This window comes from Ambystoma mexicanum, chromosome 8 (assembly GCF_040938575.1).
Source record: "Ambystoma mexicanum isolate Mex_15411 chromosome 8, UKY_AmexF1_1, whole genome shotgun sequence".
Taxonomy (NCBI): domain Eukaryota; kingdom Metazoa; phylum Chordata; class Amphibia; order Caudata; family Ambystomatidae; genus Ambystoma; species Ambystoma mexicanum.
In genome coordinates, this window is record NC_090929.1 from 1122679408 (window position 1) to 1122702878 (window position 23471).

Here is a 23471-nt window from a genome sequence, read left to right on the forward strand (position 1 = left end):
CTCTCTGGTCGACTTTCGGTGCATCTCCATCAGTCCTTCGTTCACTTGCCTCAACGAGTTTGGATATGCATGCCTTTATTTCTCTCTCTGATTGTAGTCTGATCCTCGTGCCATTGTGTTTGAAAGAGAGGGAGAAGGGATATCCCTACCTGTATCGGGTGTCTCGTTCCTTCAGCCATTTCATCAGGGGGCCACACATCCTTCTTAGAGCTAGTGTCATAGTGGATAGGTCCTGATATATGGTTATCCGAGCCCCATTAAGAGTGAGCACCCCTCTACGCCTTGCTTTGTCAAGGATCTTGGCCTTGTCTTGGTATCTGTGGACCGATCTCGGACCACCCGGCGGGCCTCCCGCCCTGTGGACCCTCTCAGTTCTTGGTTCGTCAATCTCGTCGTCGGCTGCTAGAATCTTGATGATATCATGAAGTGTTGTTTTTAGGCCCTCCTCAGTCTCCCCTTCCTGGTCCGGGATTCCAAAAAAGCGCAGATTATTTCATCTCTCACGATTTTCCAAATCATCCATTTTTAATCTGTATTCTTCCTCTCGCTGTTCAAGATCTGTGATTCTGTGTTCTAGTTGCGTCTCCAGAGTGTCTATTGAAGCTTGGTTATTTTCAACTCCCTCTAACCTGTCCTCAATCTTGTCTATGCGTTGGGTTATCTTGTCAATTTTTCCACCTATATTGGCTCCCATATTCTTTATCTCAGCTAGCAGGGCTTCTATGTCTCCTTTCGTGGCAGCTGTCTCACCATGTGCCGCTGTTTCGGTAGCCATCTTGCGGGTGGCGGTTGTATGGGAGGGGGGAGCGTAGGCGTAAGTGGCTAGTTTCGCTTTTGCTTGCATAAATTCGGGAGCCTTTCATGCAGCTTCAGATTCTGGTTTAGCGTGAGTAAGGTGTGGGGGTGTCGCTCCAGGGCTACACCACATGCTCCCGGGTCTCTTGCTCGCTTTCATGCACAAGTTGGTCTGTTTAATCCCAGGGAACGGACTCGTCAAGTTCTCCCTGTCACGTGTATTTCGTACTACGTGGAGGGTCCTTGATGTAAAGGGGAGGTTGCGGGGTATCCCCTTGATAGCAGTCCTGCTCTAGACTGGGTCACCTGAGGATGCACACGCCCCTTATGGGGGCCCAACCCTCAGTTTTGGTGGCCTTTCGTCGGTCCGATGGCTTCTGTGCGACGTTTTTCCACTTCGGGTGCATAGGGGTGCTCTATGGGGGACGCCCCCACATGGAAGGTGCAGGAGCACCTAAATGAATTTGTGGGCTTTCTCTGCGTTTAACCTTGGGGGAGGCCGCAGTTTTGAGTAGGTGCTCTGTGATCAACGTCCCTTAATGGTGGTTGCAGGAAGGAGTGTGTCCTCAGAAGCGCTGAAAAGACCTTCTTGCCAATGGGCTCAATGTACAGTGTCCATTGGCCTTAGTTCTAATTCGGAGGCTTCACAATTTTATTGGAGGCATGTGTCTTGTGGAGCTTCGCATTCCCTGCACTCCGCTCTGTTTTATTCTCCTTTTCTTTTTCCTTATCTCCCCTCACCTTCCTCTGTCCTCCTTTCCCCTTTTTGCCTCCTCCTTGTGCCCTCAATTAATAAGGGGTGAGATCCTCGCTGCCTAGCACTCCAGGCTGGCACTTTGAGGGCCCCCCAGCTAGGAAGCGATCGTGCCCACTTTCACACAGAGAGTCTGAATTAACGTGGGCCCTGCAGGCACCAGTCCGGGAGGAGCCGCACGTAGGACGCACGTAACTCACGGTCCCCACTCAGAGAGAAGTCCGGGGGAGAGGAGAGGCTCTGCTGAGCCGATGCGGTGCCCCTGGGGCACCGAGGAGTCGAGCTGGGGGTGGGTGCGCACTGCGCGTTTTCCTGTGGGCAGGAGGAGAGGGGTAGGGGCAGCCACCTACCTTATCCGCGGCACTGGTCTCCACTGGCACATCCTGCAGCACGGAGGCGGGTCTTGGCCAGAATGGATTGGTATGTCAAGGCGGGCCGGGTCCTCGGCAAAATCGCTGGAGTTTCGTGAGTCTGCAGGCAAAAAGTTGGTACCGGGCCCCGATGTAAGTTTGTGCAACGTGGGGGCTGAAAATCAGGCCCAGCCACCTCCCGGATGCTCGTGCGTCTGCGGCCTTGTAGTTTTCCTTCCACTGATTGGGGCTCACAACGTCTTCTTCAATTTCTCAAGGAAAAAACACTGATTCACTTCGAATTTTCTCCTGAGTGGGGGGGCACACTCATACACCCTGTGCTTACTTTCCAACCCGTGGGGGGGGTCGCAAAGTGGGGGCTCAGGACCACCTTACGGACCTTGGGCTCGGAGCTCACACGAAGAGAGAACTCATTTGTGCGCCCCCTGGTGGCCGATCGGTAAAACAGCACTTTTTAAGGTTAAAAAGATGACATTTTAGAGAGGCATTTTGGGTTTACAGCAAAGTACTGCCTGCTTCTTTCCTTTGCTCCATGTAAAATGTTGCAGAGCACACTGGCATACTCCTGCAATGAGTACTCTGTTCCACCCCACCGGAAATGTGTGTTGGCAGGGCGGTGCAGCCATTTTCTGGTTATTGCAAAGCACAGTTTAGGGATCTTGGCACGCACAGGAGTCAGCGCATCCATTTTGTGTTTCTGGAATCAAAGCAGCAAAGTGGTGTAACATAGCACATCTGAGTGGGTCAGAATATCCCATAGAATCCCCCTCCCCGACTTCATCTGGACTTCCAGTCATGGGGGAGTCGGGCAAGTGGGATTGTTCGAAATCAAGAAAGACCCTAGGTTTTTATAGTCTCCATGGCACACATGCAGTGATGCACTGATTCATCTTGGCCATTTGAGGAGGTGTACTGTCACCTTCTCCAACACCAAGATCAAAAGAAATGTGTAAGAAGGATATATAGAAAATCGTTAAACAACATTTATATTTCCCTATGAAATATAAACCAGAAAATAATCTCTTGGGCAAGGCAGCACAATCATGATGGTTCTGCTCTAAGTGCATCTCTGGCTACGGCTGTTGTGTGCCCTCATCTGTGGGGAAGTGGACACATCCCTGGGAGACACCTCAGCCTGTAATCAAGCGTTTGCAAAGCCATCTGTTTTGGCTTTTGTGTAGGCATGAAATAGGCATTTGCCGTGCACCGCCATAATGGTACTACATGGCCATAATATGGCAACAGGTGGAAAATTGTGTGATTACCTGTGCATATGATGTCAGTGCCTGGTAAATGCTTATCTAATACCTATATTCAAGCCAAAACTGTTTGCTTAGCCAATGCTTGTTTTTAACAGCACTTCAGAACAAAGAATAGGTTCAAAGGTTGTTCATGCATCAAATGGATAAAGGTAGACTTGGTTAGAACATTTTTATTACCCTAGTAGCCTAGCTACAGCCACAATTAAAACACTAACGAAGACGGCATATAAATAACATTGGAATCTCTATACAGTACAATATTTGATGTCACTGCAGGATAGAGCAGCTTAAAGAGATCCCATAGGGATGTGTTTTTTGCGGAAAGGGGCAGGTAGTCGGTGGGAAAGGGCATAGAAATTGGCAAGGCTATGGGCAGGCAATTAGTGGGTAAATATAACAGCACTCACAGGCTGGCTGCCTCTCTTCATATCCCATATCCCCCCTTGCTGTAGTCCAATGCAATCGTTTTAGCATCGAGGTGGTGCTTTAGGGCAAATTGATCAAGAAACCTCCGCAATTCTTTGTTTGTGTTATCTCACTTCAGCAGAATGCGAGCCAACATGCACAATGGTGCAAGGCAGCGTTGCAACATTAGTTCACATGTTGCCCAGGAACTAGATCAGCAGGGATTCATTTTCTAGACAGATGAAAGGTCTCACCCGTGAACTTAGATCCTGCTTAGATTTGAAAACCAAGCACTCGAGCATTTAACACACTTCTCCTCTTGTAGAAATAAGACAAAAACGTAACATGGCAATTCGATTAGATCAGAAGACTGGATCATGCTTAGGCTTTGCAACCTAAAGTCAGATTGCATCAGCGATGGGCTTCGAAATAAAAGCAGGAGCTCTCTTCTTTTTACATTGTTCTGCATTTAAACATGTTGGTGATTTAGAAGAGCTCCAGTCCTAACAAAACGAAAAGCATATGCCTTTAAAGGATGAGTCTGCTTAAGTTATGGTCTAAACCCAGGCTGAATTGCTGCAAAAATAATTAGACTCTCTAATTTAGTACTGGTTAATTTAGACCCCTGCTGGCAGAAGACCTTCAGAAATTCATGGTATTTTGCAATCAAATCATTGTTTATGTTTCCTGGCATCGCCAGGGACACTGCAAAAGGAAATTGGAAACGGAATGAAGCATTGTAATATTTTCTCAACTCCAAACGCCCTTCAAGCCAACAGCCCTCGTTGCACTATCCTTTTTGAGTTGCCCGCACTATGGCATCCTTCAGTTGATAGGCCCCTTGTGCTGCCATGAACCCTACGGGGCAATTCCTCGATGAGCCTACATGTCGTGCTGTGCTGTCAGTGGCAAATGATGCCTTTAGAGGCCATTCCTTACTCTGCATCCTGCTCCAGCATTCCATTTTCAGGAAGAACGTGTTATTTAGTGCAATGTTCTCTGTAGTGTAGCTGCAGTACCTGCTGAGACCTCCATGATGTTTAGCTTGAAGACCATGAAGCACAGTGGCCTCCAGTTCTTGTGGACAGCGTAAACAATAACTATTTGTCTTTTCAAAATCAATGTCTATTGTTATTTTCATGAAATAAGTCATCACAACTTGTCCAATCAGTAACATGTTTCATTTGTAATCAATAACATCATTCCCCATCTCTCACTCCTTCATCTCCTCATGTATCTCGTAGATCAATCTCGTTAAGCTTGTGTCTGAGGCCCTACTCCAGCACAACACATTTCCACCATGGGGCTTGCTATCGTCCGTACTTGGTGAAGAAGTGGAGCCATACTCCCTCAGTGTTGGACGTTGACTCCTCCGACAGGTGCGTTAAAATTTCCATATCATAAACGGATCCAACCTTCGCGACCCAATCTTTCTCTGACGGTGCCTTTTTCCTCTTACATAACTGCGTGATACAGCTCCTGGCTGCCACCAGCAAGATGCGCACCATGCGTCCCTCTTCTTACACCTCATCCTCCTCTGGCCTTACCCCAAACAATAACATCCACAGTGATAGCCTCCTTTTGACCCCATCAGTCCCTTTAATGCAGAAGAGGACTTCCTTTCAATATTTCTGTATATGAGAACGCCCCCGCCACTTATGACAGTAAGCCCCCCTGGTTGGCGATATTTCAAACAACGAGAGTCCATGTCTGAGTACATTTTAGCCAGGGTAGCTGGGGTACTGCCATCTATGGAGAAGCTTTACCACTTGCATCCTGTACTGTAGGGAAACCACGGGGAATGGGATACCTTGCTACACATCCAGGACCATAAGACATCATCTGTCTCCCTGTCGAAATCTTTCGCGCATTTTTCCCTCGCCGGTAGCGGGTCCATGGGCTCCGCCAACATTAGAGCCTTGTACATTCTTGCTATTTGACCCTTGGATCTATCATTTTGCAGCAACAGCTTTTCGAAGGCGGGCAGGTCTCTTCTTTCCCCCATCTGAGCAGGAACTTTAATAAGGTAAAACGTACATAACCTCAAGATGATATCTTGGCACGAGTGAGAATTTGTGCACCATAATTAAGCGTGCTTTTTATATACTTATTAGATTTTTCTGCAAGTTGTAAGCAGACATTGCCAGCAATATGATCGAGTTAGTGTTCTCTATTTCGAACATGTGAGTTATAGTTGCTATTTATCAATTCATGTTATTCAGATAAAAATCGAGCAATTTCTTTTTATCATCGGTAGGAATTGCTGTTTGGGAGACCCAAGAAAGTTCAGTCTAGCAGTCAATGTTATTTTGAAGTGAATTGTGAAATGGATCATGTTCCCTGAATTTTTACCATGCTTCATAGTAATTTATTTCTTTCATCATGGTTTTAGGGTTGAATTAACGTTTTCCTGAGTCAGAAATGTCCCACGGCGTTAGTTGGATGTTCCACTGTATTTAATATTTATTCGATATTTGACCTTCTAATGTTTTGATACATTTACACTTTCATAGTGTGACATCTTTTTGTTTTTATTTTTTTTATGAGAAAATCTGTCAAGCTTCAAATATGGTGGTCCTGAGGAAGAAATGGCCCTAATCCGTCGGGAGTTCTGTTGAAACTAGTTGACCTGAGTTTAAAAGATTAGCTCAAGATTTATATTATTTATCACCATTGTACAAGTTCATGTGAATAAATGCGTAGCTGTTTTTACCTTCGTTTTTCGTGAAAGAATTTCTTGATTAGTTATGTTTTCTGTAATGTATTATTGTGTTATGAATTTGGTCTCTGCTATGGTTATTTTGGTACACGTAATGTTTAAAAAGATTGTTGGTATATTTATAATAAATTAGTTGGATTTAATTATGAAAGTGCTCTGCTAGATTTCATATATTGTTATTCTGTTGAGATTAAGTTCCTTAGGCGTGATTAGTGCCATGAAAAATATGTATTTCATAAAAACCACTCATTGATGAGGCACCCTGCAGTCAGGCACACACTTTTCTCTATGCCCCAATGCCTTTTTCGAGCAGTAAAGAACCCCATACATCTACAGGCAGATGCCTCCACGAAGCTAAAGTAAAATATGTGATTTACAGGTTTCAAACACAAAGAGGAGGTCTAAACAATTCTATGTCATTTTGATCGATTTGGAAAAAATAAAAAAACTCCCTGAATATGAGCCTTCCTGCCGAATTTTGTTTTTGATAATTCATATGTTTTGATTTTGTTTTTTGTTAATGGGGTTCCACCCCCAGCATCCATTTTTTCCCAACTGCCTCCCATTGCTTCCTTTCCTTTCCACACAATTTTGTACCTCTTTCTTCTTTGGACTTGATACCAAGGTTACTCATTTTGCCATATATGAATTTTGGGGTTAGTATGGAGATATCTCAAAATAGGGTCAAAATAGGGTCGTCAAACTTGAGGTCATCGTTTTTGTTTTCTGAGTCATGGTCTAAACTAGATCTTTTTTTTGGCATCTCCGCCCTGCACTTACCTTTTGGGTGGGTCTCCACCCATGCACTTACGTGTTGCACCCTCAACATACACCTTTTGCACTTCCCCTATGGTGGGCCCTAATAGTACTTAGCCGCAGCCCCTTTTCTCTCTCACTGCACTTGCCTGTTCTGAATGTCACAAGGCCTACTAGGACCGCTATTTCATGAAAGGTCATTTAAAACATTTCTTTTTTTTCTGAAAAAATATAGGCACTTCAGGTGACATGTCTTTACAAGGTATCAACATATTAGTACACCCAAGTAAATGTGCAAAAGTAATGCACTGATCAATAAAATTGGATGAACACAAAACAAGAAAAAAACTACAAAAAAACAGACACATTGAAAGAGATTGCAAAAGAGAAAAGGGAGACTGGAAAAAATAAAACAAAATGGAGGGGATGTGGGTCTCCCCTTGTTTCCTTTAATCAAACAACACCACAATAAAAAGATACTTTTACACCGTTACATAGTGTACCACAAATAAATGTGAAAATGGGGGTATCACTATATAGACATGGATCCATGTTATTAACATGCAAAGGCAGCATCTTGGATTATGATTACAGTACCTAATGTTAATGGCTCTTGTACCTGCACTTTTGCCATTTACGATAGCTGGACCTCAGTTTATGTGGCTGTACATGGCCATATGGTGGTTCCACTTGGGCACGTGAGGGTACCCCTAGGAGTGCCAGTGTAAAGGCATACAATGTCTCTCCCTTGCATATGGAGGACCAATATGGCAAATGTGGTCTGTACCTGGGCATATGATATCTGTAACTGGTCAAGATGGACCTTAGATTGTATTGTATTTTATTGTATTGTATTGTATATATATAGCGTGCCAAGCCCTTGGGCATTTGGGCATATTTTTTACATAGTTACATAGGCAGCATACATTTGTACATTTTGCATGAAACAGATACCATAGGATTAATTACACAATACACGAAACAATTGTTTGTTTGTTTGTTTATTTATTTGTAATGCGCGCCAGACCCAAGGGTAACCGGGCACAGTGAAGAGAATATGCAAAGCTTACAATGTTACATAGAATTACAGTGTTACAAACAATTACAATGTTACATAGAGTTACAGTGTTACATAATTTACAGTGATAAAGAGAAGGTATGTACAGACTTAGCGGGGAGCATATCTGATCAAAAGGTTGAGGCATTGCTATAAAGCGAGTCAGTATACAGTGTTACTAAAATTATTTACAATTGTGATATATCTCTAATGATATATATATACATTCAGATAAAGTAGCATAACACAAGTGTCTATCAGTACCTTACATATTTCTGTCGTTTAGGTGTTTGGTAAGATTCATTCTAAAGTGTGAGAAAGGTTGGTCTGTTCTCAAGTTGTGTGGCAGGGCATTCCACCATTTAGCGGGTAGCACAGGGAAACTGGTGCCGCCAATTTTAGCAAGTTTAAATCTAGGAATTACCAAGCAGTTGGAGTTGGGGGTTCTTGTAGGCCTACTGGAGATTTTTCTTTTTATTTTGTCCATCAGGTAGCTAGGAGCAGCGTTGTTGAGGGCTTTGTGCGTCAAGGAGAGCATTTTTAGATGGATTTTATTGTCGGTGGAGAGACATTTGTATTGGTGTCTGATAGAGGAGATATGTTCTCTTTTATTTATGCCTAGAGCAGCTCTGAGGGCATTATTTTGTAATATTTGTAGCCTTTTGGTGATAGTTTTGTTAGCACCACTGTAAAGGGCATTACAATAATCAAGTCGGGATAATATTAAGGCTCTCGCTAGGATCATACAACTATCGTTAGATAAGAAGGGTTTGCCTGCTCTTATTAATTTACAGGTATAAGCTGTAGTGGAAGCTAAGGAGTTAACTTGTTTGGTGAAAGACATGGTAGAATCGAGATAGAAACCTAGTGTTTTTACTTCTCTCGAAACCTTAATGCTATAGCCATCTATATTAAACATGGAGTAGTCCTTGCCTAACTTGTTGATATTGGCCTGCGTGCCCAGGATGATCAGCTCGGTCTTATCATCATTCAGGCATAGGCCATGGGATGCCATCCATGCCTGAATAATGAGGTACACCCTATTCACCAACTCCCTGTCCTTGCTGTGATCCCCAGAAAGCGGGAGGAGAATCTGTGTATCATCTGCATAATTAGCATAGGTGATACCTAGAAGGTCCAGATCATCGAAGAGGGGTTTGGTGAATATGTTGTATAGGGTCGGTGAGACACAGGAGCCTTGAGGGACTCTGCACATGATTGGTGAAGGGTCGGCAGCTGCCGAAGGGGAGAAGACTCTCATTGTTCTCTCGCTCAAAAAGGATTCAATCCATTTAGTGGCATGGGTGGAGAAGTGTGTAGCAGTGTCCAAGTGTTTGCAAAGCACCTTGTGGTCCACTAGATCGAAAGCAGCTGAGGGATCAAGTAGAAGGAGGAGTGCTGTCTTACCTTGATCTCTCAGTTCATCTATTTGGGTCTTTAAATCAATGAGGGCAGTTTCAGTTCCATGGAGTGGACGGAAACTAGATTGTTTAGCTCCCAATAGATTATGTAGTTCAAGGTGTCTTTGAATTTGTGTATAGGCAACCTTGTCTAGTATTTTCAGCAAGAAAGGTACCGTAGTAATGGGCCGATAGTTGGTGGGGATGAGGGGGTCTAGAGTCTGCATCTTGAGAAGCGGGAGCACCCATGATTGTTTTAGGTTAGCCGGGATGTTACCTGTGGCGAAGGAGGCCTTTATCAGTTTGGAAATGAATGGTGAGAGGTCTCTGGCGGCGTCTTTTATTAGTTGTGCTGGGCAGATGTCACCTTTGCAATTCGAGGGTTTGAGGGAAAGGATGATTTTCTCTACCTCTAAGGTGGTAGTTTTAGTGAAGGAGAATTTGTTGGTAGGGTCGTTGGTGGTGTCGTTGAGTGGTGGCTTATTTGGGAGGTTTAAGGATTCTTTTTTTAGTTGGATTTTGTTTTGCAGCATGGTAATTTTATTTGTTAGGGCAGTTTGGATATCTGTACACCAGGTCTGGTCCTTAATACAGGTATCTGGTGTGGCAATGGGAGACTCAAGTTCTTTCAGGATGGAGAAGAGTTCCTTCATGCTTGAGTTAGAGTTGGCAATACGAACATTGTAAGAGTTACGCTTTGCTAGGCAGATTTCATTTTTGTAGTGCCGAGAGATGTTAGTTAAGTTAACTTGGTTCTCCTTTGTTGGACATAGTTTCCAGTCTGATTCGTATTTTCTTTTGGTTTAACGCAGGGCCTTAAGTTCTGGCGTGAACCACTTGTTTAAATGTGCCTTGGGTTTCCTTGTTCGCATTTTGAGTGGGGCGACGTTGTCCATAGTGGTACGCATGATGTTGTTGTATTCGTTGACCAATGTACTAGGGTCAAGGTTGTCTGGCAGTGCATTTAAGGTTGGAAGGACCAACGGAATAATATTATCCACTGTAATATTCTTTTTGTTTCTTGTGGGGCAGGGTGGAGCTACCTGTAGGACTGGAATGGGTGGTTTCGTAGTTAGTAGGTTAAAGGACACCAGGGAGTGGTCGGTCCAGGATAGGGGAGTAATAGAGGAGACTGTGGCTGAGCAGTTGGAATCAGCGATCCAGTCAAGTATTCTACCCTTCACATGGGTAGCGGTGTTAACTTTTTGGGTTAGTCCTAAGGTGTTAAGGGTATTGGCTATACTTGATGCATGAGCTGCATGATCATTGAAGCCAAGGTTGATTTTACAGTTGTGATAAAGTATTTACATTAAGACATATATAACAGGTTCTGTTGGTAATTAGGCTTTGTTAGTAGTGAGCCATGTTTTGACATTTTTTCGGAATTTATAGTAGGATGGTTGTACTCTACGGCTGAAGGGGAGGGCATTCCAGGTTTTTGCTGCTAGCACCGGGAAGCTTCTGCCACCTGCCTTTTGGAGCTTAAACCTTGGTATAATGAGGCAGTTGGACTGTGCTGATATGCTCAGTCGGTCAGTAGTGTAGTGTTTGAATTTGTCGCAGAGATACATAGGGGCTTGATTGTTCAGGCATTTCTATGTAAGTGCGACAGTTTTGAATTTAATACTTTGGTTGATAGAGAGCCACCTGACACTCTGCGTCAGCTCTGAGATGTGGTTGATTCTCGGGAAACTAGTTGCTGCTCTGAGGGCATTGTTTTGTTAGATTTGCAGTTTTTTTAGGTTGTGTTGGTTAGTACCTAATACAGGGCATTGCAGTAATCAAGCTTGGTTAATACTAAGGCCCTGGCTAAGGTAATGCAGTTGTCTAGTGTCAGAAAGGGCCTGCAGGCGTTGATAAACTTACAGGTGTAAGCAGTGGTGGAGGCAGTGGCGTTGATTTGTCTGGATAAGGAAAGAGTCACGTCAATGTAGATACCTAATGTTTTGACATCCCACTAAACCTTAATATTGTTTACATCAATGTTAAAAGAGTTAAACTGATTGTCAAGTCTGTTAAGTCTGGTTTGCGATCCTATGAGGAGTAGCTCAGTCTTGTCGTCATTTAGGCATAGTCCGTGTTTCGCCATCCATGCTTGGATGATGAGGTAAATGTCATTAAGTCGTTTAGAGTCAGTTGAGTAGTTGCCTGAGATGGGGAAGGGAATTTGGGTTTTGTTGGCATAGTTCCTATATGAAGCACCCAGATGGTCTTAGTCATCGAATAGAGGCTTTGTAAATATATTATAAAGCGTGGGGGAAACACAAGAGCCTTGAGGCACACCGCAAGTGACAGAGGCAGGTGAGGCAGATGCTGTCGGAGCAAACACTTTAGTAGTTCCATCGTCAAGGAAGGTGATGGCGTCATTCGAAAAGTGGGCAGCAGAGGAGAGATGGCTACAGAGAGTTTTGTTGTCTACCAGGACTAAGGCAGCTGAGAGACCTAGTAATAGAAGGAGGGCAAGGTTGCCATTGTCTTTTATAGTTTCTATTTGGGTTACCGGATCTATCAAGGCTGCTTCGGTAGCGTGCCTATGGTGGAAGCCTGATTGGCATAGCCCCAGTAGGTTTTTACTTTCTAAGTACTGCTGAATCTGTAGATAGTCTGCTCTGTCAATAATCTTAAGGAGGAAAGGCACTGTGGTAATCGGTCTGTAGTTAGTCAGAGTATTTGGGTCTAGGGTCGGTTTCTTGAGAAGAGGCAAGACCCATGCGTCCTTCAGGTTGGCGCGTATTGTAGAAGTTGTGAATGAGGCATTTATTAGTGAGGTAATTAAAGGTGCTAGTTCCTTCACTGTTTCTTTGATAATTGGTACTGGACAGACATCACCCATGCATCTGGAGGGCTTTAGGCTTAAAATTATATCATCAACTTCCTTGATACTAAGGTTGGAGAATTTAAATAAGTCTGTTTGCTCTGGTAGAGGATCTTGGGTGGAGGGTTGGGGTGTGTTGTTTCCTAGGCTTGTTTTTTGTCTCAATTTTCTTTTGTAGAAGCTCAATCTTGTCAGAGAGCACTGTTTGAATGTTGTGACACCATGTGGCGTCTTAGGACCAAGCAGCCGGTGGTGCTGTGGGTGACTCTAGCTCTCTAAGTATCTTAAATAATTCTTTAATGTTAGATTTAGCCTTCAGGATCCGGTCATTGCAGGACTTGCATTTTGCTAGGAATATCAAAGTCTTGTAAGTGGTGGAGGCTGTTGTAAAAGCTTCTTTGTTAGGTAGAGAAGGAAGGTTTTTCCATATGGTTTCTGCTGTGCTTTTGTTTTTTTGCAACGTTCTTAGGTGGGGGGTGAACCATGGGTTCATGTGCGATTTAGGTGTAGATTTTTACAGATTTTGAGGTGCGATCTTATCGATTGCATCTAGTATGGTTGCATTATAAAGGTCGACAAGATGAGTAGGATCATCGTTGGATTCATTGGAGGTCAAAGAGTTGGTGAGGGGTTGTAGGAGTGGGAGTAGCTTGTGCACTGTTACATTCTGCATATTTCCAGCTGGTCTGGGAGGTGCCAGTAGTTTGTCAGGGTTAGAGTTGTTCTTTTGCAAGGTAAAGAGGGTGGCGTAATGATCCGTCCAAGTGCAAGGCTCGTTGGATAAGTTGTTGATATTACAGTTTGTATCTGCAATCTAGTCTAATTGTCTCCCTTTTTTATGGGTATGTTGGGAGATCTGTTGTTTAAAACCTAGTTCGGGGATGCTATTGCTGATAGCTAGCGCATTGGTATCTTTAGTGTCGTAAAGGCCTAGGTTAAAATCTCCTAAGAGCAGGATTTGTGAGCCTGGCTTAGAGTTGGCTGTGAGAAGTAGCTATATATCTTCCTCGAAAGAGGACAGAGGGCCAGGAGGTCTATAGATCATATGAGCTGTTATGGTTTGTTTAGGCGACAATGGTAATTTAATTGAGAGGAGTTCTCCTGAGGGGAATAACTGGTTAGAGGCTTGCCTGAGGCCTAAGGAGGTTTTTGCAATGATGGCAACACCACCTCCTTTGGATGAGGTTCTGTCTTGCCTAATGATGGTGTATTGGTCTGGTATAGCTAGTGAGAGTAGTGGACCAGATATTGGTTGCAGCCACGTCTCCCTAATGGCTAAGAAGTCAAGGTCGTTGGACAGTATGAGATCATTAATATCAAGCGCATGGGCTGTTAATGATCTAGCATTGACCAGGCATACTTTTATGGTAAGGGTATTGTTCTCCGTGGGCATTTTTGTTGCATTAAGGTTTTTAGCGGGATGGCTCTTTTTGCTGAGTGGCATGTTAGAGGTGCTAACTGGTTTCAGATATATTGGTATAGGTTTGATAGGAGATATGTGAGGGCTGGTCATTGCTAGGTGACATCTTTTAGGGAATCTGTGACCTAGCCTGAGATTCCTAGATACAGTTGGGCATGGTAAATTGGGTTTAGATTTGAAGAAGGCATTTGGATTTATCCATTGGTCTGGTGTTAGTGGTTGGTCTTTGGTAGGTCTAGATATAAATAAAATGTAAAAAAGTAAAAAAATGACTGGATCCATGACGGTATATTGGTACTCTTATTTTAGATGCCCCGTCTAATATCCAAATACAGGCTCCTATATTACATTTTCTACTTGATTCTGGGAAGGGTGCAATATGAATGAAAATTACGACAATTCACTACAACATTTCCGGACATCCAGAAACCACCCCTATTCGTAGGCGGTCTCGGATGCCCTTGCAATGTGCAGACGTGAAGGAGCCACAAAGGTAAAATTGCAACAATGTTTGGGTGCATCAGTGAAATCCAAGGGGCGTGACAGCATTTTCTACTGTAACTGACAAATCTGGTATATAACAAATATGCTACCGAGACCTCAAATGCATACTTAGCTCTGCATTAACCGGACATACACACGAGAGTGCAGCACGGCTGGTGTTGCTACTGTGAAGTGGACACTCTACTGGCACATTGCTGGAGTGTACGCGATCATGGGCAGTAGACATGCACGAGCAGCATGAACACCATGGCCCCACACACTTGCCAAACTCTTGTGCATAATGCACTCACAACACCATTGCCCTTGGTGGAGGAGGCAGGGTAAAGATGTATCAGGATTGTTGTAACATATGCACTTTAAAAAAAATCTGCCTGCCCAATCTTTCCTGGTACCTACTGCTTTCGACATATCGCCACAGTCGAGAGTACCGTTATTGTCCGCCATCTTTAAGCTTTTGTAAATGTGTAAGATCCAAATGAGCATCTGTGATGATAATACCAATTTAGAGGATGGTGCTTGTTAGGATCCTATCTAGGCAATGAAAACTATCATTTCTGTCACCCCCGGCGATATAACCACCCCCGTCAGAATTGGTGTTACTTACTGAAAATGTCAGACTTGGTCCTACCGATGTTTCCGGAGACTACTACCCACACTAGAACTTGGCCCTGGTTATCTAAGAACCATCTCCAGTTATACCTGACAAATTTGGTAAATAGCAAAACTGCTGCCAAAATCTCTGGCACATCTGTACTGTGCCTGAAGTGGACACATGTGCGTATGTAGAACCATAAAACAGAAAGGACCTCATTATAAGTTTGCTGGTCTGGTAAAAATGGTACCGGTAATCTTGCCGGTACCATTGTTACCGGACTGGCAAACTAAGAGTTTAGCTTGCGGGTGCCTTCCTGCCAGCCAGGTCAGACCTGGCGGGCGTACCGGCACCTGCGAGCAGAGCATGTTGAATGCACCGGCACCATTCTGAATGGTGCCAGTGCATCTGACCTCCGCATTTCCATTGAGCCCTGTCGGGCTCAATGGGAATGTGGAGCATTTAATTCCGGCGCCCGTGAATGGACAATTACCGGGTCTGGCAGTTCCTTAATGACCCAGTAATTGCCCATTCGCGGGCACTGGAAGAATTTGCAAGTTTGGCAGCAGCCTGCCGGATTTACTGGCAAGGCTACCACCAAACTTGTAATGAGGCCCAAGGTGTGTATGTTGGTAAGTACGCACGTGCTGCTGTAGGTGACACAGACTGTGACTAGATGACTAGTGTTCTGTGCGCGTATAGGGATGAGAAATGACTAAAGCACCCACTCAGCCCTAAACTACTTCTAATACAGCAGTGATCCCAATCATAAAGCTGAATCAAGCACATCCCCACAGGTCTACCTGCTTTGTTGTTTAGGGTAGCGCTGGCCAAGTACAGGCTATCCTCTTCAGGAGGGGTGGGAAAAGGTACAGAAGCATTGCAAACAGCAATAGTACTGTGGTACCAGAAAAAAAAAGAATGTCCAACCAGCGTTCTATTAAAATAGGAGCTTTAATTAAACTAACTAAAATGCACCAAACTAAAGAGTACACTGCTGGCCTAATCCTAGAAGCGAAAACACAGAGAAACCAGATTTTACATTAAGGGCGCCCTCTGGGTGCTCAGGCAAAGATGTCTACAGTAAAATGTCAAAGTAAATTAATAGGCCTTTCAAAGGGTAGACAAGGGGGCTTACAAGTCACGTGTGTGCTTTAACATGGATGAGGGGGACAAGTCAATTTTAAATACTTTTAGTTCTTATCTTTCAGGACTGAACATCATCAAGACAAACCTTTTCAGCATTGAACCGGGAGTATAGGCACTTTCAGCACTGGGCAGGGGTCGAGTCAGGGAATGGTGTTGATGGATTTCCATTGATACAGTGCTGTTTCGCAGCGTTGACAGCTTGTGAGTCAAAGATGCTGTGGATGGCAGGTGGTGTTGGATCGGCGGTATTGGGTGCAGAGAACTGGAGACTTTCCTTCAGTGATGAGCACTCTCGATTGGCTCAACAAAGCATTGAGGTACTGCTGTGGCAATGGCTTGGAGCTCGAAGAAGCTGGTGACAGGCAGGTGGTGTCGAATGGGAGTCTCAGATGTGGAGATGTCAGAGTTTGGATATCAAGTGAAACTTGGAGGTGTGGAGGTGGTCGCACATTCAAATTAAAGATGACTCCAGTGGTTCCCTTGCATCAGCCTGGACGGTGTTGAAGGTGACCACACTAGTGTTGTGGCTGTTTGGAGATGCAGGGAGAGTTAGAATCATCATTATACAAGGAGGAACTCCCAACGACCACACACCCAACTGCTGGTCTTCCTACCTTCCAATACAGGGAGTACTTAAGGAAACTATACAAAGCAGCAAGGTAGGTAAATATACCAACAGCAATTACCCATAGAACACAGTTTTTAGCAAAACATATACATTATATTTTATTAAATATACATACAAACACTATAAAAAAGATTTAATACAATGAATAAAAGGTAGTCCATAATGTGCAAAGTGCTTGTGACAACAACAAACCTAGGCGTATAAGTCGCGATCATTCATCCCCGATGTCAATCTGACTTCGGTTAGCACCACCCCTCTAATTCAATTTACATATAGAGATGGACTTATGAACTACACTTAGATCTCAATTGAAAACACTAGCATATTTAATCACTAGTATAATGCCTCAACATGTTTCAGTTCATGTTCTTGCGTGTTAGAACTTTCTTCAGGAGAAACATCTCAATAATTCATCACTTGGACCTTGACATTTACATTCTAAGAACACATTAATTGTGCTGCAGCCAACATCTTGCATTTCAGACTTGGGTAAGCTGGTGTGTGAGTGAAGGGGAGAAGTCTTAAAAGGATCCTGGAGTCAAATATTCTTCCAGTACCCCTGTCGTTCCAAAATCAATTTACACAACTATCTGGAAAGCTTTGTCCTGACTTCATTGCTCTTCGTCGGCACAGGTCTGTAGTTAAGATGGACCCACTCTGTATATGTGGGGCACCAGACTTATGATTACATCAATCAGTAAAATGTAACTGCAGCACCAGCAAATTGCATTGCTAATTCATCCTGCCTGGGAGGAATTCCCTTGCCCAGAGTGTTTTTACTCTAAGTTATTCCAGTCACTGTGGTTTTCAACTCTCTGGAAGAGGACTTTGGAGTAGACCGTACTTCCAATCAGGTTCCACTGAGTCCTTCTTCAAGCAGTGTCCAAAGATGAACCAATTACAGTGACGTATCCCCCTATATGGGCATCCCCTTATTTTATTTATTTATTATATAGGCAAAATGCGACAGCCTGCTGGTAAGGGTTCAATCCAAACTACTGTAACATTTGTCCTTTGCCTTCTGATGTCACACCCACAATGAATTATCTTCAGGAAGTGGTGAGGGTGGACAGGATGTTTTGGAACCGTAGCAAAATCCAAGATGGTGAGGACCTCTATGGGTTAAAATTCTCCTTTCGGCTGCACATAGCTCACCCTCTTCCTCTGTCTACCTATATCAAAAGGTCTTCAGTTATCAGCATCCTGGTGCGAGGTGGCCATTGTAATGACAGGACTATCTTTGAAGCACCATTTCCTAGGGGGCCTCCCAGAACATTTTCTTGTTGCACGGAGGAAGGTGACAACACTTCTCAGGGGGATCAAAGTAATGGCTTCCTTGGCTGGACCCAACATGGTTGTTGTGGGCACAAAAGAAAAGCCCACAAAGCTTAACACATAGCATGCCCTCTCATGAATGACCTCAAATGCTTGTAGCTGTGTAATTTTGTAATCTCAGTAGCCACCATGTCAAAACTAGACAAGGCTTATATTTTCATATTAGTCTGGCACAAGGCTGCAGGGGAGCATGATTTTGATATTTTGAATCAGAGGTGCATACAGTTAGTAAACCACCTCTGAGTGTTGAAACTTTGAGTTCCACATCTCTGTTCGGGAATGCACATGTGACCTTTGAACATGCACTTCTGCCACAGCATGGAAGCATATAGGACAGAAGGAGATGGTCATGGCAAGGTACACGTGTTTAATATTCGCTTTGGCATGGAGCATTATGAAATCAGGGTCTGATCATCAGATCTCAACTTCAGAAACAGTATCACCCACATTGTTTTATTATTAACAATTCAAAACATCTCAGGGTATCCTACCCTCATCAGATGACATTCTGTCACAATGAGACTTTGCAGTTCGAAATACACAGGTGCCAGAAATAAAAGTATGTGGGTTGTGTGCAGGAGTTCCCATATTCCCCAGTGATTAATTACATGGAGAAGTGTCAGTCGGTGTTCATAGTGATCAAAAGCTTGAACACATAACATCAGAGACCAGTCAGGCACTGTTGCAGATTAATTATTATAGATAAAAGTGACACCAGGGATGGCTTGTCTATAATGTGCGAGTAGCCGCCAACCCACCAGAACTCTCTCCCATTATGGAGGAGCTGTGCCATCTGAGGAATGCTCCCTCGGCTGCTTGTTCTAGCTAAGGGAGCGTCTCTGGGTTGGCTGGAAATTTGACAGGGAAGTTTATACCCCAGCCGCGCATGCTCAGTGATTCATGCAAGGCTTGGGGCATTTTGCTTCCCCAGCCTTGCATGGCCCACTGGGAATGCAGGCTGGCATACTGCACGTTTCTATGTGCAAGAGGCGCTCTTGCGCCTGCCTGCACATATGAACGCAATGGGGGTTCTCCATCACCAATGCTTTGACTCCTGTATGCATGTGCAGGAACCAGGAAAAGCTGTTCCTGTTCTTGCTGCATGGGAGCCAGAGGCTTTCTGGATGCAGCAGCATTGGAATCTCTGAAGATCAAGGATGTGCACCAGTAACATTTTATTTTTGTATGCATTAAGTGTGTAAATGAGTGAGTGTATGATGTATTGATGCACGTATGAATGAGTGGATGTTGTCTGTGAATGTGTTGTGTGAATGTGTATGGTGTGGGTGTTTGTGCTGGGCTGGGGAGCAGGTGTGGGCGTGTTAACAATGCATTTCTTTACTGGGCATGTACCATAGATGCCCAGTAAAAAAAAAATCATCATCCTTTATTTTTTCAACGTGCAGTTGATAAAAGAAAGAATGATGTGTCATCACATGCATATACTGGCATTTTGGGGCAGTGAATCCAGCCATGCCGTACTGTGGCATCACATTTTTTATTAATATCTATGCTAAAGCACAGATGTTAAGTTTTATCACCTGGTTAGACTGGCATTTAGGGGTAGCGAGCCTAGCAATTTCTTAATGTGGCTCGACATTTATTTCTGGGCTTCTATAATAAATCACGCATGGTATGTGTTATTATGTGGCTAGACTGCCATGTTGGTGCAACCAGTCTAGCTATTTCTTAATGTGGCATGGCATTTCATTCTGAGCATCTTTGATAAGTAAGCATGATGAGTGTTAGTACGTGGCTAGAATGGCATTTTGGTGCAGCCAGTCTAGCTATTTCTTACTGTGGCATGGTATTTTTTTACTGGGCATCAAGGAAAAAGCAAATATGATAAGTGATAATATTTACACCCCTCCAATTAAAAGATTCACCAGCTGCTACTGAGTGACAAAAAAAGAAAAAGGAAAGCAACGTTCTCAGAACATGTGGACGTGACATGTTTTGTTTTCTGTGAGGACACATATGGCTCTGATAGGTCCAAAGTGAGTTGTTGGACAAAATTGGGAACAAAGGTAGACACTGTGACAAACAGAGGGCATACAAAAGTGATTGAAAGACATCAGGCACAGACTACACGCAAAGTAATACACAAAGGGTGCAGGAAGTGGTTCACCATACGATTCAAAGTACACCGTTGTAGGGTTAAAGGTTCTCGCAATCATGGACTCTGCCAGATTGGAAACTGTTTGTCGAGGATAAACATTGCATGACCTCGTCCCCCTCCACTCATTAGGCTAAATATCCTGCAACATTGGTTAGTTTGTAAGTGTGGACCGCCTGTGTTCCCTTGCAGGTGCACTCCTGATAAAACATGTCACCATGGTTGTTGTGGACATTGAATGTGAAAGTAACCCTATGGGGTGTTCTCCTTCAAACTCACTCCATGTGACTGTGCAACATACAGAGATTTTGTCTGGCTGCACATAAAAGGACAATTGTGGACCCCTAACAATGCAAGCATGTGGCATGACATCCCACATAGACAAGTATAGGGATGAGAGGCGACTCATCCCTAACAAGGAGATGCAAAGGTGTGCCCTGGAAAAGCTGAAGGGGCATGTGAAAACACAAGACTCAGCTTCCAAAAAAGGGGACTCCACAATGCATGATGTCTGAATGGGCCTAGTTGGAGGCGTAAGTGTCATTGATGGGAACAGTTATTTAAGTGAAATTAAAGGATCATGTTGAAAGTGTTTTGAGACATGCTAGGAAGCCTTTCATAAGTTATGTCACATCATTGCTTCTTTGGTTATTGGATAAGCAAATGGAGGCCCCATGGTTCTGCTCCAATCTTAAACCAGTTAATCCAACTATCCTAAGAAAAAGTCAAGAATGGGAAAATATTGCTCCTCCAAAAACCTGGCCATTGTAAATGAGGTTCTTCAGACTTTTGACAAAGCAGTTAATGAATCAAAATGCCTTTTCTTTCAGAGTAAGATTTTATTTACCGGTAACCAGCCTGGGAAGCATTTTCAGGTTCTTCAATCTTTCTTAAACCCTGAGGTTGTCCAAGGTAGTATCAGCTCCTCTACCAAATAATGCAAAGCCCTGAGTAGTTTCTCCATTTCTAAAGTAGAAGGCACACAGAGGAATACTGCAAACAATATTACAAATGGACATGTAACATTGAAGCATCAGTGTGGGTGCACCAGTGAGTGCTGTCTCGCTGCTCCTACAAGATTGAACTTTATTTTCCTTTGTGGATTACTTGCTGCTACTGCTGGTTGGATGTTACCCCTATTTTCTTCTGGGACACCATATAAATAGCGATGCCCGCATCAGCACGCGAGTGCACCAGTGAGTGCTATTTCCCTGTCTAGCTGTGGCTCCAATATATTGTATAAATTGCATTTTTCAGCTGGACACTTGGCGGTAAGACTCTCACGCTATGTTCTCTATGGTGAGTGGTATGGGAGCTCGATATGTCCATATGCACTCGGAAAAACCAGTGACGCAGCTCTTCATGGATAGAAACTGCTACGCCGTATAGTAATATAAAATCTACGGTGAGAAAAAAAGCTGTGATCCTCTGGTAACTCTGAATGGTAACCCTGCAAAGGAAGGCAGGGATGTCATTTGGGTGTCGCCAGGGGTCGTACCAGCGACCCTTGATGTCTCCCGTGCTACCCCTGTGCTCTCCCTTGCTACCCCTAAAAAAAGAAAGTTTAAATTGAAGCTCCTGGGCTGTGGCCAGCACCATATGGCTCTTTGTTTCTGGAGTGGCTGGCTTTCTTGTTCAGGCCTCTTAAAAAAAACAAGTGTTCCACAAGTGTAACACTTTGAACAGTGGCCCTAAATAAGAAAGAATAGGAACAACAAATAATTCGTTTTTCTGGAATTCTACACAATAATTGCTAGACTCATTAAAGGTTTATTTCAGGCACACTTCAGGGGGTGAGTCACTGATTTAGTCTGTTCTTAAACACATAAAATTCACAATGCAGACACAAACTTCCCCAAACCATTTAGAGTAGAACAAGTATCCATTTCAGACCATGTATTTTGATTTTCGCAAGTTGCATTTATAGCATGCTTTTTTCTGCCGTTTTCTATGTTAGTACTATCATAAAACATTCCATCTTGGTGTCCTCGGTCACTTGACAAAATCCTTTTGCCTAAGAACTTATGTACATTGTAGAAATGTTTGACCGTAGCACATGAAGTGTCCCTTGATTTCATTGTGCCACAATCAATGCTTTCTTGCAATGTGTCTATCTTTCCTATCTCCATGGCATACTGTTCAGGATGTTTGTTTGCATGTATGACGTAACGATTGCCCAGAGTAAGGGATGCTGTGTGCGTGCGCTGCTTTGCCTGTGGTACTCTAAATTCTTTAATACACAGTTATGAAGCATCCCAATGGTATGTATTTTGGCAGCCCCTGAAGCCTGAAAAGTAGATCCACACAGGCTTGGCATGTGGCCAACTTTGCACCAGAACTGCAGATGAACTGGCCTGCTGTTAAATCTCAGTTATCAGTTTAATGGTATCCACTACAGAGTGTAATTATCTTTCTGACTTTGAGAACATTCAGGCATGTAATTGCTATTTTTACTGTAGCCAGTAAGATAGGTATAGCCGGTAAAACAGCTCAGTGGGTTCAGTGCTCCGCCGCTACGATGTGTGTGTGATCTGCAGATTGCAGATTCGAATTCCAGCAAGGCCAACTCAGCCTTTCATCCTGCTGAGGTTGATAAATGAGTATCAACAGAGATTGGGTAATATTGTATGTATATTTGTTCTATATAAAGCGCTTAAGCAGAAATGCTATATAATAACATCATTATCATTTGGCCTTGGACATCTGCTTGCATTCACAGTAATTTGGTAACATGGGCCTTTGCACACTGATATTAACAATACATATGGTGATCCATTCTTGTATGACATGTACATCACATGATTTTTTGTAACCATATTTTTCGTAGTGCACTTAGAAACAATGCAATGTGATGCCACTTCCTGTTTTGTCAAGGAGTGAAAGGCTGTGCTCCATAATTTCCCGTGATGTCACTTCAGGGTGGGGTCAAATGACGTCACTTCCTGTAATATCATCATCAGGTCAAGGGTCCTGTGCTGTCACTTCCGCTGCCCCTGGCATTTTGGTGAAATGATGGCCCTGAATGAAGGGGGAGGAAGGAAAGCAATGCCGGGCTGAGCCAGCTGGATAAAATGACATAATGCTTCCTGGTACAAAATGCAGCTGGATTTATTACCCCAAGAAACCAAAGTGCAAGGGATCTTTCCACCCCGAAAGCTGCTAGTGAGCTGGGCTCCCCACTGCCGCCCTCTTTTGATAATAACCACTCACATTTGAATCTGTGCTATACTTTGCAACGAGAAGCTCTGGGTGGTTGTGAGACTGGGACCAATATTGAGAACTTAAAGGCATGGTCCAGTAAAAAATGTTATTGTCCCTACGGGTCGGCCATGTTTTTTTAAGCCTAAGTGGCTCGATTTTAGAAAATTTTCCTATGGACCTTACCCGAGTTTT